The 5777-nt window shown below is 36.4% G+C and overlaps 1 pseudogene; it reads right to left on the reverse strand.

Annotated features, from left to right (window-relative positions):
* Positions 1-4140: 4140 nt before the first annotated feature.
* LOC114205494 (tripartite motif-containing protein 59-like) lies at positions 4141-5348 on the reverse strand (annotated as a pseudogene).
* Between the last annotated feature and the right edge of the window lie 429 nt (positions 5349-5777).

Raw genomic sequence — 5777 nt, forward strand, 5'->3', positions numbered from 1 at the left:
ACTCTTTAATAGTGTACCTTGATGCACAGACTTTTTTTTATTGTTTTTTATTTTTAATTCTAGTTATATTAGTGTCAGGTGTACAATATAACGATTTAACAATTCTATTTATTTATTTATTTTTAGAGAGAGAGCTTGTGAGCAGAGAGAGAAGCAGAGGGAGAGGGAGAGAATCTCAAGCAGATTCCATGCTGGGTGCGGAGCCCCACATTGGGCTCAATCTCACGACCCTAAGATCATGACCTGAGCCGAAACCAAGAGTCAGACACTTAAAACACTGAGCCTCCAGGTGCCTTGATTCAACAATTCTATACATTACTCAGTGTTCATCATGATAAATGTACTCTTAATCCCCATCACCTGTTTTACCCATCCCCCCCACCCAGCTCCTCTCTGGTAACCATCAGTTTGCTCTCTATACTTAAGGGTCTGTTTCTTGGTTTGTCTTTATGTCTTTTGTTTTGTTTTGTTTTAAAGATTTATTTATTTATTTTAGAGATAGGTGGGAAGAGGGGCAGAGGTAGAAAATCCTGAAGCAGACTTCCTGCTGAGCGGGGAGCCCGCTGTGCGGCTCAATCCTAGGACCCTGAGATCATGACCTGAGCCAAAATCAAGAGTCAGCCACTTAACTGACTGAGCCACCAAAGTGTCCCTCTCTGTCTTTTGTTTTTTCCTTTGCTCATTTGTTTTGTTTCTTAAATTCCATATATGAGTGAAATCATATGGTATTTGTCTTTTTTTGACTGACTTACTTTGCTTAGCATAATCTCTGTAGCTCTGCCCATGTCATAGCAAATGGCAAGATTTCATTCTTTATTATGATTGAATAATACTCCATTGTGTATATATACACCACATCTTCTTTATCCAGTCATGGATGGACACTTGGGCTGCTTCCCTAATTTAGCTATTGTAAATAATGCTGTAAACATCAGGGTGCATGTATCCCTTTGAACTAGTGTTTTTGTATTCTTTGGGTAAATACCCAGTAGTGCAATTGCTGGATTGTAGGGTAGTTCTATTTTTAACTCTTTGAGGAAGCTCCATAGTGTTTTTCACACTGACTGCACCAGTTTGCTTTGCCTCCAACAGTGCATGAAGGATCCTTTTTCTCCACATCCTTGCCAATACCTGTTGCTTCTTGTGTTTTTTATTTTAGCCATTCTGACACATGTGAGGTTATACCTCGTAGTTTTGATTTGCATTTCCCTGATGATGAGTGATGTTGAGAATCTTTTCATGTGTCTATTGGCCATCTGTTTGTCTTCTTTGGAGAAATGTCTGCTCATGTCTTTTGCCCATTTTTTAATTGGATTATTTGTTTTTTGGGTGTTGAGTTATATCAGTTCTTTATATATTTTAGATACTAACCCTTTATCGAACGTCATTTGCAAATATTTTCTCCCATTCAGTGGGTTGTCTTTTAGTTTTGTTGGTTATTTTTTTCACTGTGCAGAAACTTTTTATTTTGATGTAGTTCCAAAGTTTCTTTTTGCTTTCATTTCCCTTGCCTCAGAAGACCTATCTAGAAAAATGTTACTACAGCCAATGTCAGAAACATTACTGCCTGTCTTCCCTTCTAGGATTTTTTTATGGTTTTAGGTCTCATAGTTAGGTGTTTGTTTTTTTTTTTAAGTAAGCTCTATGCCCAGTGTGGGGCTCAAACTCACAGCCCTGAGATCAAAAGTCGCATTTCCTACCAACTGAGTCAGCCAGGCACTGTACACATTTAGGTCTTTAATCCACTTTGAATTTATGGTCTAAGAAAGTAGTCCAGTTCCATTCTTTTGAATGTAGCTGTCCAGTTTTCTGACACCATTTGTTGAAGACTTTTTCCCATTGCATATTCTTTCCTCCTTTGTCAAAGATTAATTGACCATATAATTGTGGGTTTATTTCTAGGTTTTCTATTCTGTTCCATTGATCTATGTGTCTATTTTTGTGCCAGGACCATACTGTTTTGATTAGTACTGCTTTGTAATATAGCTTAAAATCTGTGATTGTGATACCTCCAATTTTGTTTTCCTTTTTTCAAGATTGCTTTGGCTGTTCGGGGTCTTTTGTGGTTCCATACAAATTTTAGGATTGTTCTAGTTCTGTGAAAAATGCTGTTGGTATTTGATAGGGATTGCACTAAATCTGTAGATTGCATTAAATCTGTAGTATGGGTATTTTATTTTATTTTTATTAACATATAATGTACTATTTGTTTCAGGGGTACAGGTCTGTGATTCATCAGTCTTACACAATACACAGTACTAGCCACAGCACATATACCCTCCCCAATATCCGTCACCAGCCACCCCATCCCTCCCACACGCCTCCACTCCAGCAATGTATCATGGACATTTTAGCAATATTGTTCTTCCAATCCATGAGCAGGGAACATCTTTCCATTTCTTTGTGTCATCTTCAATTTCTTTCATTAATGTTTTATAATTTTCAGAGTACAGGTCTTTCATCTCTTTGTTAAATTTATTCCTAGGTATTTTATTATTTTGGGTGCAATTGTAAATGGGATTGTTTTCTTACTTTCTCTTTCTGCTGCTTCATCATTAGTGTATAGAAATGCAACAGATTTCAGGGTGCCTGGCTGGCTCAGTTGGTGGAGTTGGGATTGTGAGTTTGAGTCCCATATTGGATGTAGAGATTGCTTAAAAAAATAAAATCTTGGGTGCCTGGGTGGCTTAGTTGGTTAAGTGACTGCCTTTGGCTCAGGTCATGATCCTGGAGTCCCGGGATTGAGTCCCGCATCGGGCTCCCCGCTCAGCGAGGAGCCTGCTTCTCCCTCTAACCCTCCCCCCTCTCATGTACTCTCTCTCTCTCTCTCATTCTCATTCTCTCAAAATAAATAAATAAATATTTAAAAAAAAATAAAATCTTAAAAAAACAATGCAGCAGATTTCTGTGCATTGGTTTTGTATCCAATGACCTTACTAAAGGTCATTTATCAGTTCTAGTAGGTTTTTGGTGGAGTCCTTCTGGTTTTCTATATATAGTATCACGTCATTTGCAAATAGTGGAAGTTTTACTTCTTCCTTACCAACTGGGTGCCTTTTATTTCTTTTTGTTGTCTGACTGCTGTGATTAGGACTTCTAGTACAATGCTGAATAAAAGTGGTGAGAGTGGTCATCCTTCACTGTTTAATAGCATATTATATTTTTTTATGCTGGTAAAATGTTTTGAATTTTTAATCGAAGAACCGATTTGACTGGCAAAACTAAAAGCACTAACCAAAAAGTCAAACTTACACAAACCACAGAATAAAATAAGACCATTATTTGAGGGCACCTGGGTGGCTCAGTTGGTTAAGCGACTGCCTTCGGCTCAGGTCATGATCCTGGAGTCCCAGGATCAAGTCCTGCATCAGGCTCCCTGCTCAGCGGGGAGTCGGCTTCTCCCTCTGACCCTCTTCCCTCTCGTGCTCTCTATCTCTCATTCTCTCTCTCAAATAAATAAATAAAAAATCTTTAAAAAAAAAGACCATTATTTGAAAAGGTCACTGTTTGTTCCCTAACAAAATATTTCCAAAAGCAATAGCTTTGTCAGGAATGAATGTTGATAAACATTTTAGGGCTCTTAAATCTATCTTAAAATGTATAAATGCATCAGGTATGTTTGATCAAAAATATCCTTAATGTAATCAATCCCTTATCACTTTTAGACTTTGCTACTTGAATTTAAAACCTCTACTCACCATCCTTATTTGGCCAAAGGCTTTCAAGCCACATCCAAATAAAGGCCTATAACTCTCAGGATTTTGCCATCTTTTAATCTAAAAACTATACATAAAGAACTGCAACACTAACCACTGCAGTAATAGAATGCTAAAAGACAAAAAAAAATGCTAAAAGATAGTATTGGTACAGGAATGTTTCAGTGCCACAGCGATAAAGTAAATGGTGTATTAAATCAAGTGAACTAGACACTCTGGTTTAGACACCTTATGTATCATCTCTAACTTTGACATACTTCCATCATCTAAGAAGCATGGATGGTTTAACATATTTCTATATATTTGTTGTAACTCTGATAGTTCAGTTGGCTATTTTGTTTATCCATCCTACCTTATTTCTCCTTTTAGCAATGGTTTAGTCTGCTGTACAGAATGCCTATTTAAACAGTTCAGATTTGAATTTTCAACGAGAAACTATTTTCCACATGAATTCCTTCAGTAAATGTAAAGTGTGACATAGCATATTCTTTAAATCATGGAGATTGTTAGATAAACTTTGATAAACAGAGAGACTTCAGAAAAACATACTGAAGTGATTTCATTTAAAAAGGTTATTTTGTGTTGGTTAAAAAAGAGGATCAACATCAGTATCACTGAAATTAAAGTAAGTATAACAATGCTTAAAATCTTAAAAAATTCAACTTCTTTTTCATCTTTATCAGGCCAGGAACATGGCATCCTCTTTGAAGAAATTTTCATTTCAGGAATGAGAAGTTTCTTAATTTGTCCAATTTCTGTTCTGCTCCAATTTTCTTTCAATATTTGGCTTACTCAAGGATAAATTTCAACAGGTTGAACCTCAGGAAGTGGTCTTTGTTTCAAAATCTGCACGTGTTAGCGGATATCATCAACTTTTTCAAGAAATTTAAGTGGAGACTCTTCCTGTAAAGATGATGTCAGTGTCATTAATTCAAGTTGCTGCTCTCTTATTTCTTTCATTCTTAAAATTTGTGGAGTATATTCCTGATTAATCAGATTGCTAACATCACAGAGAGCAGCTAGGAAAACTTTTTTTTTCTGTTCTAATGTATCACTAAGCTCCTTAAAATACTGTAGAACAACTTCCTTATCACTTTGGACCATTTTTTCTGAATGAGATTTCTGTTCTTCTAGCTTTTCAATAAGACGAGTAAGATCTGTCCAGTGTGTGTCAGTTAACTGTTCAAGCAGTTTTTGAGGCATGTCCTTTTCTTTCAGATAAGCACTTTGAAGATCATCTATGGGATGGCCATGATGTTGACCTATGGTAAGGCAATGACCACAAACTAGTTTTTTATCTAGGAGACAATAAACATTTAATGGTTGTCTGTAATGTTCAGGACAGGTAACAATATCTGGATGGTCTCCTTGCTGGTACTTTTTAATAATAGCCCTTAATGCAAAATTAACAGGTAAAGATTCAATACCAGTTGGAGCAATTTCAATAATACTTCTGCAGTTAGGGCATTTGAGTGGAATTCGTAAAGGTCTCCATATATAAAAGTTACCAGATGCTTGAAGAACGTTTTCCAAACAATTTCTACAAAATGTATGCGAGCACGGTAGTACATGAGGATCTTCAAAAATATTGTAACAAATGGGACATGTTAACTCGTCCTCAAAATTGTGCATTTCCTACTTTGCTGATCTTCTGGCTTAGTGACTGAATATACTTGATCTTCTCCAACTTTTCAGTTTCTTTTATTCGTATTTGCGGGAAGTTGGAGATCAACCTACTCCAACAGTCCAGAACAGCTCTCTAATAGCATATTATTTAACCTCCATCTATTTGTGCTCTTTCCAGATTTTTTTTGTGGCTTATTTCTTGTTTCATAGCATTGTGGTCAGAAAAGATCCATGCTGTAACTTTGATCTTTTTGAATTTCTTGATATTTGTTTTGTGGCCTGATATGTGATCTATTCTGGAGAATATTCCATGTACATGTGAAAAGAAATGTGTATTCTGCTGTTTCAGGAAGGAGTGTTCTGAATATATCTGCTAAATCCTTCTGTCCAGTGTGTCATTCAAAGGCACTTCTCCCTTGTTGATTTTCTGTTTGG

Source organism: Eumetopias jubatus, unplaced genomic scaffold, assembly GCF_037043125.1.
Source record: "Eumetopias jubatus isolate StellerSeaLion01/CBP00866 unplaced genomic scaffold, mEumJub1_p1.0 scaffold_17, whole genome shotgun sequence".
NCBI classification, from domain to species: domain Eukaryota; kingdom Metazoa; phylum Chordata; class Mammalia; order Carnivora; family Otariidae; genus Eumetopias; species Eumetopias jubatus.